Below are 13,969 nucleotides of genomic sequence, written 5' to 3' on the forward strand. Positions count from 1 at the left end.
CATTACAACATCCACAATAAAGAGACACCACCAGGACTTTTTGGTCAGAACCACTCTGTACATGTCTAACCCTTGTCTACAGTACCGCCTACCCCGTTCTTGCTTGGTCCCCTGCTTTTATCTGGAATGACGCAAGCAATGTGAGCCGCAAGCATAATAGTATGAAGACAACAGGTTAAAAGTAGAACTTTTCCCACACCTCATGTGTTTCATGCCAATGCAGTATCATATCAAGCCATGTACAATATGTGCGTTAGCTCTAATTGTATAAACATAAAGTAATCCGGACATACCCGGTCCTTGGGGCCCATATATGTTAATGTATTAACCCTGATTGAATCGGCCAAACCAGCCAAGAACAAGTATAAATCGAGAAAAGTAAAGAACACAAAGCTTTTACGTGTTCGAATCAATAGATCTTACTCACGGCAAAGGCTCCGCCTCTAGTCAATCCACTAATAGCTTTCGGTTACAACCGGATTACAAGATCACAACAAGAACAAAAACGTATTGCAAATACATCAACTGAAATCAGAAACAAAATACAAAAACAAGTATAGGATTTGTTCTACCGATCTCAAGATCGTGTCAAGAATCTGATCTATCAGTTACACCAAATCTCTCACGCCTCAGGCGATTCAACAACAGAGATTAAAGCAATACAATCTTATCGTATGATCTTACCAACAAACCGAAGCCAATCGAACAAGAGAAGGATTTACAAGCGAGAGAGAGTCTAACTTCGAGTGCGTTGAGCATAGGGTTCCAAAAGAGAGCAATAGCAGATCTAGAACAATTAGGGCATGAAACTACCCTTATATAGCAATAGTCAATCGGTTGGGCTTAAGCAAAACGCATGGGCTACATGAAAGATGGGCTTGCCTCATAAACAGATCTCGGCCCAATGGCTATTTAGCCCACAAAATAATCAGTAGATTAGTCATATATACATTTAAACTGTTAGCTAAATGAACATAAGATGAAACCCAAATATATAATAAAAAACATACAAACAGTACATGTAACATCCCGGTAATTCGGGGGCAGATAATAATCATTAATTTCTATATTTAAAGTTAACTAAGATTTATTGAGATTTTGTGGATTTGGAATATTCAATGGAGAATATTAAATCTATTATATTTTTGAATAGGAATTAAATCACCATTAAGTGTTTATAATTAATAAAGAAAAATAATATTAATAAAATTAGAGAAGTTGCCGTGAATGGTGATATGTATATATGTAATGGTATAGTATATTAATAATAATTATTAACTTAAAGTTAATGGAGGTTTATGCTAAGGTCACATTATATTAATTTAAAATATATCATGTGTATGCGTATCTCCCTAGCTTGTGAAGGTAAAACGCTGTGCTGGGAAGAAATGAGAGAAAAGTCAATTGAAAGGGAAATTGGCAGGGGCACGTGACTGCATTTGGCAGAAGCTGGGATTTTCCAGCAAAGGGGGCACCAAAACGGTGCCGTTTTGGAGGGTGAAGGCGGTGCTAATGGCTGCCACGCGGCACTCGCTGGGTTGCCTTCTTTTTACCTTTAAATTGCTGTTTTACAGCATGAATTCGGGCTGTAAATTGTAGCAACAGAAGAAGAAAAATGGAAGAAGAAGAACAACGCGCAGGGCCTATTTTTGGGAGAAAATTCAAGATTAAAGGAGGTTTAATCACGGTTTAATTAGCCAGATAAGTAGAGAACTAGGTATTAAACATTCTATACGGTTGAAATTTCATTTTTGGGTCCAATTTTAATAATTTTGGGAGTTTAATCTATTTGCAGCGTGTATTAATTTGGTGTCATACAAGCATAAGAAAATGCTGTAATTAGCTAAAACGAGGCAAGTTCCCTCTACCCTTGCGATTTCTTTCCATTTTGTGAACCCGTTGTCTTCCCTTAACTCGTTTTGGTGTCGCGTATTAATTAAAGAAATTGAGGATGTTATTGGTGTGATTTAATTTAAATTAAATATAAGACTCGTTGAGGTTTTATTTGTGGTACGCCTATGTGGGATTTTAGACGGCTAAATTATTTATATTACACGGTTAGATTTAATTAATGTGAGCCACAGTTTTATTAATCACTATTAAATATTTTACTTCACAGCGAGAGTGCAAGAAAAGCAAGAAACAACCGTATAAAGGCAAGTTTCTAACCCTCTCTTCATGATCTTTAATTCCTGTGAAAGACCCCATGATTTCCCATATTTTATCCTCTCATTTACTCTAATTCGGCGCTTAGCATTATTTATTGAGTTATTATTTATTTGTTTTAATTTAAATTAAATCTGAGACTTCTAGAGTTTATTTATTGTGTGCCTACGGGGGTTTGTACAGCCCCCATTCTTTTCGGAATGATGTTGAACCCAGCTTGGGGACTAGGTTCCTAGACGTGCAGGCTTATTAACAGTTTTCTCGAGTTTATTTATGGTTTGATTAGAGCTATCGAGTAGTGGGGCAGGGGTCAGCTGTTTGGTGACGTTGGGGTAGACTATTGTACAACCCTGAAAATGGACCTTCGGGTGGACACTTCTAGTCACTGACCGTTGATCGGTGCCGGGCACTGCTGACTACCTCTGCTAGTATGTGATTTATTGCACGATTATATTCATTATATTACTGTTCATGATTTGATATGCACATGGGTACGGTTTGCATGTTGGGATATTCATTTATTAAGTATGCTTGGACACGGACATTCTAGTTTGGTTAGGTTGCATCCAGCACAGGCATATGCATCGCGTGTGGTTTACTATGTGGGCAGAGCATGGCTTGATGCCTGGATGTATGGGCGCCAGTGTATTACGTTGATGCTAACTACGCCATTGCATTTCTATGTGCATTGCACAGTTACTGGTAGTTATTAATTCTCGAATAGAAGGACCGTTCCGAGGGAGCCTATGGCTTGAGTGTCGGGAGTACCGACACGGACACGGGTGACGGGAGTACCGACCCGGGATGGCGCGCACAAGTTTGTGGAGACATATGTTGCCTTTCAGGGTAGCGGTAGGTTGGTATGGGACTTGGGTGCTGTGTGTCTTGTGTGGGCCCCAAGGACTGATATGTGCTTTCATTATGCTATACTTTTGTGTGGTAGCGTCTCATGGCTTGTGTGTGCTTGGGGGTTGGTGTTCTGGGGGAAAGCTTATTGGATCTATATAGCCTTCAGCCTTTCTTTCTTTATGTTTGTTGAGTCTCTTGACTCACTTTGCTTTCCATCATTCCAGGTAGTGGCAACGTGGGCCATGGCAAGGGAGTCAGCTTTTAGCTGCAGATTCGGTATGGTGTACAGACAATCCTGTTAGTCCCGGTCAACTCTGATAGTTCAGTAGGATTTACTCTACTATTTTTACTGTACCAGGTCTTTCCTAGAGTCTCATGTGTGTCCGCATAGGAGTTTGTGTTCATTTATTTATCATGTGACCGCTGTGTTAGCGGGGTACCCGTAGTGCATGCATGTGTTTAGCTTCACTTCCGCTGTTCTTATTTTTGTGTATGCATGCTAGGGTGGTTTTTGTCTTGTGGTTCATTCTTTTTTCTTCCGTAAGTGCTCCCGTTCGGGTAGTTCGGGTGATTGGGGGATATCTGGGCGGGGGTGCTTACATTGTTGATATCAGAGCGTAGTTTGAGTCAGTTTTGGAGGACAAGTTCCTGCACACCAAAGTTCTCGGGTAAAGTTAGAGAGGTGTCTAGGTTGCCTTTAGCGGTCGGATATGAGTCTAAATGAGAGACCCTACCCCTAAGTTGTAAAAAGGAATGGAGTGAAGTGAAGTGTCCCCAACAGTGAGTGTGTAGCAAGGTATAGATTTCTGTTGGGATACCCTAGTAAGGAGCCACATGCTTTTGGGCTGGCTTTACATTGAGGGGTGAGGAATTTGGTACTTGGTTTGATACTTGATTTTGTGTGTAGATTATAGGGTCTCTTGCTATCTGATATGGATCCAGGAAGACCGAGTTCTAGTGTGCCAGACCCAGATCAGGTGGCACTGGACTTAGTTTGGAATTGTTGGGAGCACGAGTTACTTCCCACATTGGGAGGTGAGCAGCGAGATGGGGAGCATATGATGGCTTTTCTGTGGCGTATGGACCAAGTATTCATCCTGACTACCCACGAGCACCTATGGGGCCATTCCGAGAAACAGGTACTTTTTGTAAGTGAGTGTATGAATGAGAGATGGAAACAACTTACTCGGATTCTGATGGAAGATATGACCCTTCGATACCATTATGACCAGTTCGCCTGCACTGTAGAGCGACAGGTAGAGCTTTAAGAACCCAATGACTCAGGGCGACAACAGGAATCTTCGGTGGGGCATTCGATAGATGCTGTGGTGCAAGGTCCCATTTGCTTGAGGGATGAATTTGCAGGACCTAATTCCAGCATTGGGAGTAGCGGAGGTTTGGCGGATCCAATGGATGAGGTTATGTCCTGAGCAGAAGGGGATGCCAGAAGCTCCACCTAGTGAGGGATGCTCATGTAAGTGAGGAGAGATGATAGTAGGTGGATTGTTAAATAGGGTTTATGTATGCATTTTCTTTTGGTTGTTAGTGTGAATGTAAATAGTTGTTGTATCGAGTCTAAGTAACAGGAAGAATAGGAGTTTTGTGTAAACTCTCCTCGTGTATGTGTGGGTATCTTGGTATGTGTACGGGTATTACTGAGGTATGAGCCCTAGATGTAATATTTGTGTTATGTTATGATTGTATCAAAGGCGACGGAAAATGATTTATGCATATGAGTTGGGTGAGTAAGAGCACACAACGGTGTAAAATAAAGTTTTGATTGGATATAGTACATGTTCATGAGGCATGCCTGGAACGAGCTAGGGCATGGGTTACCTGCTTGAGGAAATTGTGTGTGTGGAGCTATATCTCATGATGCTCATCTGGTATGGTTCCGGGCGTAGCAAGCTTTAGTTTTTTTGACAGTAAGTGTAAGGCGTGAGCGGATAAGGTGTATGACCACATGTGAGTGAATGTGATGCATGACGTTATTGTGATTTGCTAGGTTATCCATGCTGGTAGGTACGTATACATGTATACTTATGGGAACCATGAAGGAAATGGTGAGGCAGTAGCGAAACACAGCAGGTAGTCGACCGTGGGTGAGGGAGCTGTTGCCGGTGGCCAACAGATACCAGTTCTCTTCCTATTTGTCGGTCTCTTTGCTGGGAGCTCGGTATTTGCCATGTGTAGCGGCGAAGAATTACACATTAAGTGTGTATTGGTGCACGCTTGAGGACTCGAGTAATTGGAATGTAATGGAGTAGAGTGGTTAAAGGTTCACGACTTACTATGATGCCGGGAAGAACGGACGGAAGGAAAAGTCAGGGGAATTGAATAGTTGAGAGCGGATTGCTCTCATGTAAAGTGGTTAACTTGACTATAAGTGGACTTGGAAATCCGTGTATATAGCCCGATTTGTTTGCTATAGATCCTGTATGGGTTACTCGTGTGTGTAACCGATGGTAGTTTATATTTGGGGATGGAATTGAAGTGTTTAGCTGTATAGCTGAATACTAGAATGTGATGTTGAGTTAATAGTGTTAGAATTGGAAATCTTGTGCCTGAAAAGTCTAATTGTGATTTGAGGATGTCTGTTATGTGACATGTGGGCATTTACTCGAATGTAAAATAGGCACTGTGTAGGCAATGAGGCCGAACTGAGCTACTGATAGCTTACAGTTGATAGAGATTTGGGAAACCAGTGTAACTCTGAGTGCAGAGTTATTGTCTCGGTAACACTTGTAATTGGGTTTTGGAAAAGTGAGTAATTAAGTGAATGGGACCCAATGGATGAGGTCTAGTTGGTCCATTTGAGACAGTTACTGACGGCTGTATTGATAATGGCAATTCAAAAGTGTTAGTCTTTAGTGAGTGTAGAGAGTATATTAGGACATAAGGGTATACTCGAGTACATTTCTGGGAAAAATTACCCTCTGAGCCAAAAATCGAGGATAGCGATGGATTGATGTTTGGGTTTGTTAGTGTGCTGGTGAGACTTATGAACCGTATGGGTTGAGCATTCCGAATGTTTTCGGTTAGAATTTACTCTTGGTCTCATTAGTGTTATATGAGAATAGCTGTTAATGGAAGTTATGGGTGGACTTCCGAAATGCAGACTGTACGAAAGGAAATATCGAGGGTCATTCCAGCCTCGTTGATTTGTTACTATTTACGTGGCTAACCGGGCCATGTGCGTTAGGATTATTAGCAGACCTCAAAGACAATTATTAATCGGGTGATCATTTGTTTTCAGTATGGCCAGGGGTGGTCACAAGCAAGTTAGTGTATGTAATTACCATAGCTTGATGAATAGAGGCTCAGAGGGCAGGGGCAGGAACGAGTGCCACATTTGATGGGGCCCAGAGTTTAGGGGGTAGTTCCACTCTTGTCATTACTGCATTTGCATTGGGTTATGAGCCACGAATTAGATTATTGTGGAGATTAAATGCCTCTGAATTTTGAGCTTATCCTTAGATTGATACGTGGTCGAGATATTGTCAAGTGGAAGTGCGATGAGAACCCAAGAGAGCCCTAGGGTGACGGTTGGATTGTGATATTATAATAAGGGAATCTCATTGATTTCTATAGCATGATTGATCGTGTTCGCTGAGCTGGTTAAGTTGCTAGTGGGTATAGTGAGGTCTAAATGTGGTAATGGATCAAGAAATTGTGCTAGGGTGTAAGCCAGATGGGAGAGCATATTAGACTTGGTCTTGTAAGAATATTGAAAAATAATGATATGGAGTGTTATAGTGATAATGTGGGATGTTATCGTGGAAGCTGTGAACTTGTCTTGTCAAAGTGGAGTGAACGCGAATCGAAACGAGATGGTTGACGAGTTAAGAATTGTTAAGCCCTAAGAGTCAAAAAGGAAATTAGGTGTCTCTCTTAGTAGTTAGAATGAACTGATGAGAAAATTTCGAGGACGAAATTTTATTAAGGGGGGGAAGACTGTAACATCCCAGTAATTCGGGGGCAGATAATAATCATTAATTTCTATATTTAAAGTTAACTAAAATTTATTGAGATTTTGTGGATTTGGAATATTCAATGGAGAATATTAAATCTATTATATTTTTGAATAGGAATTAAATCACCATTAAGTGTTTATAATTAATAAAGAAAAATAATATTAATAAAATTAGAGAAGTTGCGTGAATGGTGATATGTATATATGTAATGGTATAGTATATTAATAATAATTATTAACTTAAAGTTAATGGAGGTTTATGCTAAGGTCACATTATATTAATTTAAAATATGTCATGTGTGTGCGTATCTCCCTAGCTTGTGAAGGTCAAACGCTATGTTGGGAAGAAATGAGAGAAAAGTCAATTGAAAGGGAAATTGGTAGGGGCACGTGACTACATTCGGTGGAAACTGGGATTTTCCAACAAAGGCGGCACCTAAACGATGCCGTTTTGGAGGGTGAAGGCGGTGCTGATGGCTGCCATGCGGCGCTCGCTGGGTTGCCTTCTTTTTGCCTTAAAATTGCTGTTTTACAGCATGAATTCGGGCAGCAAATTGCAGCAACAGAAGAAGAAAAATAGAAGAAGAAGAACAACGCGCAGGGCCAATTTTTTGGAGAAAATTCAAGATTAAAGGAGGTTTAATCATGGTTTAATTAGCCAGGTAAATAGAGAACTAGGTATTAAACATTCGGTACGGTTGAAATTTCATTTTTGGGTCCAATTTTAATAATTTTGGGAGTTTAATCTATTTGCAGCGTGTATTAATTTGGTGCCGTACAAACGTAAGAAAACGCTGTAATCAGCTAAAACGAGGCAAACTCCTTCTACTTTTGTGATTTCTTTCCATTTTATAAACCCGTTGCCTTCCCTTAACTCGTTTCGGTGTCGCGTATTAATTAAAGAAATTGAGGATGTTATTGATGTGATTTAATTTAAATTAAATATAAGACTCGTTGATGTTTTATTTGTGGTGCGCCTATATGGGATTTTAGACGGCTAAATTATTTATATTACACGGTTAGATTTAATTAATGTGAGCCATAGTTTTATTAATTGCTATTAAACGTTTTACTTCGCAACGGGAGTACAAGAAAGGCAAGAAACAGCCGTGTAAAGGCAAGCTCCTAACCATCTCTTCATGATCTTTAATTCCTGTGAAAGACCCCGTGATGTCCCATATTTTATCCTCTCTCTTACTCTAATTCGGCGCTTAGCATTATTTATTGGGTTATTATTCATTTGTTTTAATTTAAATTAAATCCGAGACTTCTAGAGTTTATTTATTATGTGCCTACGGGGGTTTGAATCGCCCCCATTCTTTTCGGAATGATGTTGAACCCACCTTAGGGACTAGGTTCCTAGACGTGCAAGCTTATTGACAGTTTTCTCAGGTTTATTTATGATTCGATTAGAGCTATCGAGCAGTGGGGCAGGGGTCAGCTGTTTGGTGACGTTGGGGTAGACTATTGTACGGCCTTGAAAATGGACCGTCGGGTGGACACTTCTAGTCACTGGCCGTTGACTGGTGCCGGGCACTGCTGACTACCTCTACCAGTATGTGATTTACTGCATGATTAGATTCATTATATTACTGTTCATGATTTGATATGCACATGGGTACGGGTTGCATGTTGGGATATTCATTTATTGAGTATGCTTGGACACGAACATTCTAGCTTGGTTGGATTGCATCCAACACAAGCATATGCATCGCGTGTGGTTTACTATGTGGGCCGAGCATGGCCTGATGCCTGGATGTATGGGCTCCAGTGTATCACATTAATTCTCACTACGCCATTGCATTTCTATGTGCATTGCATGGTTACTGGTATTTATTAGTTCTCAGACGGGAGGACCGTTCTGAGGGAGCCTATGGCTCGGGTGTCGGGAGTACCAACACGGATACACGGGTGATGGGAGTATCGACCGGGGATGGCGCGCGCAAGTTTGTGGAAACATATGTTGCCTTTCAGGGTAGCGACTGGTTGGTATGGGACTTGAGTGTCGTGTGTCTTGTGTGGGCCCTAAGGACCGGTATGTGCCTTCATTATGCTATACTTTTGTGTGGTAGCGTCTCATGGCTTGTGTGTGCTTGGGGGTTGGTGTTCTGGGGGAAAGCTTATTGGATCTATACAGCCTTCAACCTTTCTTTCTTTATGCTTGTTGAGTCTCTCAACTCACTTTGCTTTCCATCATTCCAGGTAGTGGCAGCGTGGGCCATGGCAAGGGAGTCAGCTTTTAGCGACAGATTCGGTATGGTGTACAGGCAGTCCTGTCAATCCCGGCCAACTCTGATAGTTCAGTAGGATTTACTCTACTATTTTTACTGTGCCAGGTCTTTCCTCGAGTCTTGTGTGTATCAGCACATGAGTCTGTGTTCATTTATTTATCATGTGACCGCTGTGTTAGCGGGGTACCCGTAGTGCATGCATGTGTTTAGCTTCGCTTTTGCTGTTTTTATTTTCGTGTATGCATGCCAGGGTGGTTTTTGTTTTGTGGTTCATTCTTTCTCTTTCTATAAGTGCTCCCGTTCGGGTAGTCCGGGTGATTGGGGGATATCCGGGCGAGGGTGCTTATAGTACATATCAATTATATGAAAATTATATTTTGAATTATAAATCCTAATAATATAAAATGCACACATTGGCTCCCAAGTCCCACATACAAACCTGCCGCTGCCACGGATTGGCCATCATGTCATATTAGAACCGTGAACCCAACCATATCAAGATCATAAGTTGATGTGGGACTCGAACCCTCAGTCTCTCATATCGTAAATGCTGTGGGACTCAAACCCCCAGTCTTTCATAAGTTGTTATGGGACTCGAACCCCCAGTCTTTCATAACCCCCTCACTCATTATAGTTACTCTTGCTCACCATACAATGCCACATAATAGAAATGCACTGGCTTTTGCAGCATAAACGTGATGTCAAGGCCCCCATAAACCAAGCATCAGGCCATGCTACGCTCACATAAGAATACACACATGCGAAATGCTCTAAATGCATATGCTCGCCTAAAGTACCCAAACTGGCTCTTAGGCCAACCGGGTTATGCCAATGCTCACACACCCCATTACACCCAAAGCATGTCTCTCCCAATGAATGCAGTCCAAACCCCATGCATCACACAATATTATGATATGCACAAGTTAAGGTGGGAATCTGGTAGTACTGGCTATTATGGCCTGTTTCTCGCTTATCGTTATAGCTAATGACTGGCACCCATACATCCAGTCATCGGCTGCCACGACTCACGGTCAATAGTCAGTGGATTTGTACCCTATACCCTTTAATACCTATGGCCATCATTTACTGACATTTTCTTTTAGACTTAGCGTTTCATAAGCTTCCCCATGACTCTTCATGCACTTTTCCCTTTGAGACACTTAACATAACCATCCCTTTTGCAAGGAGACATAATTCCTCGCGTACTCTGATCTTAACAATAAAATGTCATTCTTGAAGAATTTGAGGATGAATCAAAACGCTCATTTAGAGTATGGACATGACTCAATCGAAACTTATGTTGCAGGCTAAATAAATAAACCGAACTAAACCGTTCGTATCAAAGTGAATAATACGAAGAAGACTCGCAACGAGAACTTACATATAGTCAAAAGAGAGAATAACTTTACGTAAGGTTAAGAGTTTTCATAAAAGAAATGGAGAAGTGGAAGCTTGCATAAAGGAAGCAAAGGAGTAGAATCTTGCATAGGGAGTAGAAGCTTGCCTGATTAACGACAAATTTGACGATTTTTTTGTAGAAAATACCAATTCCTGCAACCCAAAAATAAAATAATTTTTACATATTATTAATCTACATGATTTATTGTGGTTGTGTGTGAAATTTCAGGGAAAAAGGAGCTAGGATGCGCCCCAAGAAGACTGGCCACGCACCACCCCTATTTTTCGGTTAACTTTGCGTAGTTTTCGTGTTTCGGCCATATCTTCTTCATTTTAACTCCGATTTGACCCCCATTTTTTTATACATGCTCCTCTTTCATCCCTCTACAGGAATATTGAAAAAAAAGGGACTTACCTTGCTATTTTCCAGAGATTCAGCCCAGCTTCCAAAAATGCACAGTTTCTCCGGCGAGGCTCGTATCTCCTTCGTTCCTTCACCGATTTCCCTTGTTTTTCTTGCAGAATCTCCCCCTTTCTCTCAAGAACACACTCTTCTCCTTCAGACCTCTCAATATGACATAAATTTGGCTTTGAATGATTTGAAATGCCACAAAACTCAACCCAAAGGTCCTATTTATAAACGTTTTCGGCCAATCGTGTTTTGCCACATGTCTTGCCACCCAAGCCCCCTCATCATAACTCATAATTGCGTTCCAATTTGTGGCTAATCACTTTGTGCCACTTGTCCCCTCATCATGACTCATAATTACCTTCCAGCTAATCACTTTGTGCCACGTGTCCCATATAATTATTACTATCCATGTGTTTCCATCAAATAGTGACATGTGTCCTATATCATGATTACCTCCATGTGTTTCATCCAAATCGTAACATGTGTCCTAAAGTTGGATTTAAATTGGATTTGAAATCCAAAGTCACATTTAAATAGTTTTTGAAATCCAAAGCTATATTTAATAAGAGTTTGAAATCCATGACATTTAGGTCCCTAGGCTATTCTCAAATTCCACCAATTTCCAAGACTTTTAGACTTACACTTCTACCCATATTTCAAAATTATGATTTTGCCCCTAACCTCTTATGATTCAATTTGAATATGAAAAATCTCGGATGTTACACACGGACACATGTGATACGTAGATCTTCTGTATCTAGCATATAAAGAGATAACCAGAACAATACCCTATTGCATACTAGGTGTAGACCGACTAAGACCACCACATCACGAGGTGGGCACGGTCTTAGTACAGAAATAGTTTCTGTACCCCAACCTTATATCAGACATTAGATATGTAATTTATTTATATATTCAATTATTGAATATGCGTGTTGTTTAAATACCCAAGTTATGTATGGCATGTATATTATATTCCGCTGCGTGTATCTGATATATCAGTAAAAATTTTATTTTTCCCTATATTACTGTACAAGTGATTCCCTTCAGCTTGTAGTTGTTGATTGCTTCTTGTTTTTTTTTTTTTTAATCAAAGGAGAGAGGAGAAAGATAAAAGGTAAAATGGCCATTCAATCTTGTTTTTAACAACGATTTTATTGCTATACTAGAGCCACAAGAGACTCAATCACGGTATACTCCTTGGACGACTTGATGAAACATCTAGAAGGATCCTCAAAAGAAAAAGTATCATGGGATTATGGGAAGCACATCCATTGATGAAAACCGAATTCCACCAAGGGATTTTGTGGAAAATGTCAATGAAATTGAAGACCCATTGGCATTTAATGCATGTGAGACTATGGATATGAAAAGATGATTGAGGAAGTCTTGAAGTAAAAAAAGTTGTTGCATGTGCCAAAAAATCAACCTCGAAGGAAAATCCCTTTTGGCCCTTACCATTATGGAAAGATCTATACTAAATAAGTGCAAAATGCTCCGAATATCTCCATACTCAGGCAAGGGCGACCCGTATAACCATATTCAAAACTATAAGTCCCTCATGGTGTTACATGGGTGGGAAGATGAAATTATGTGCTAATCTTTCCCTTTAACATTGACAAAACAAGCTTATGCATGGTACAATGGTTTACTTAAGGGCTCCATATTCAATTTTGAACAACTAAGGTCTGAATTTGTTAAAGCGTTTGCTATTAATAGTCGAAGGAAGAAAGATGCAACTTATCTCCTCAGTATTAAACAAGGCAACAAAGAGACCATTTGACAATATATAGACAAAGTTTGCAATTCAACTCTAGAAATATGAGAGTTGCAAGTCGAAATAATGGTGGCAACCATGCTTTAAAAGGAAATAGGTCCACTTCTCTATAAGAATCTTTAGCCTTAGTCCAACCAATTACCCTGGCAGACTTGATTACTTGAGCTAACAACTATGTTTTATATGTCAAAGCAACGCAAATAGTCGGAAGACTGAAGAAAGAGATCGAAAAAGAAAACAAAAAGACTTTGATGGAGAGATAAGCTAAAGGGAAAAGAAGGCCAAAAGAGATGATGATATTCTTTGACTCCAATTTATGGAATATAATCCACTCACGCAGTCACACTCCAATATCCAGTAGCTATCGAATGAATGGGCCTCATTGAATTCCCCAAGAAGGCTGACAAGCCTATGGGGAGGAAAAGGGATGCCTTCTGCCAATTCCATAGTATTCATGGTCGCTCTATTGACAAATGCATAGACTTGAAGAATCAGATAGAAGTATTAATTAGAGATGGGGAACTAGCAGAATGTGTGGACACAAGAGCATTTAAAAGGCTCAAGAAATAAAAGAAAACGCAAAAAATCGCTAGAATGATAAGAGGAAAACCTAGCATTAGGGATGCATAATGCATGAGATCAAATTATAGGTCGAAAATGCTAAAAACACAAAAATGATTCAGGATAACCTAAAATCAAAGGCGATAGATGCACAAGAATGATCAAGCATAATCTACAGTCAACTAAATCTGGATTCCACATAGTGGAAAAGTTTGAGACCAACGACAAGTAGAGGACTGAGCATGGGCTCTCAACCCCAACCTCAATTAGCATGCTCATCCTAATACTCGTCACTTCCCAATTCGAGCTTGGTTTTCCCCTACGCTTAAATTGGGGAGCTAGTGACAAAAAGGATTTTATTCAAGATGTTTGACTTTTATACAACAGTTCATCTGTAGAACCAAGATATGGTGCTATTGAACATCGTCCTTCCATCTTAACCCTAATCTATGCTGTTGGCAAATTCGATGAGAGCACGTTTAGATTGCAAATTACAAGAGCTTACCGAATGAGGGAATGCGCGAGAGAGATCTAAGGCTCATTATCCAAGACACCGAAACACGAAAGCATGAAAATGGATTGAAGTGTAAAATGGGTAAGAC

Source organism: Diospyros lotus, chromosome 4 (assembly GCF_014633365.1).
Source record: "Diospyros lotus cultivar Yz01 chromosome 4, ASM1463336v1, whole genome shotgun sequence".
Taxonomy (NCBI): domain Eukaryota; kingdom Viridiplantae; phylum Streptophyta; class Magnoliopsida; order Ericales; family Ebenaceae; genus Diospyros; species Diospyros lotus.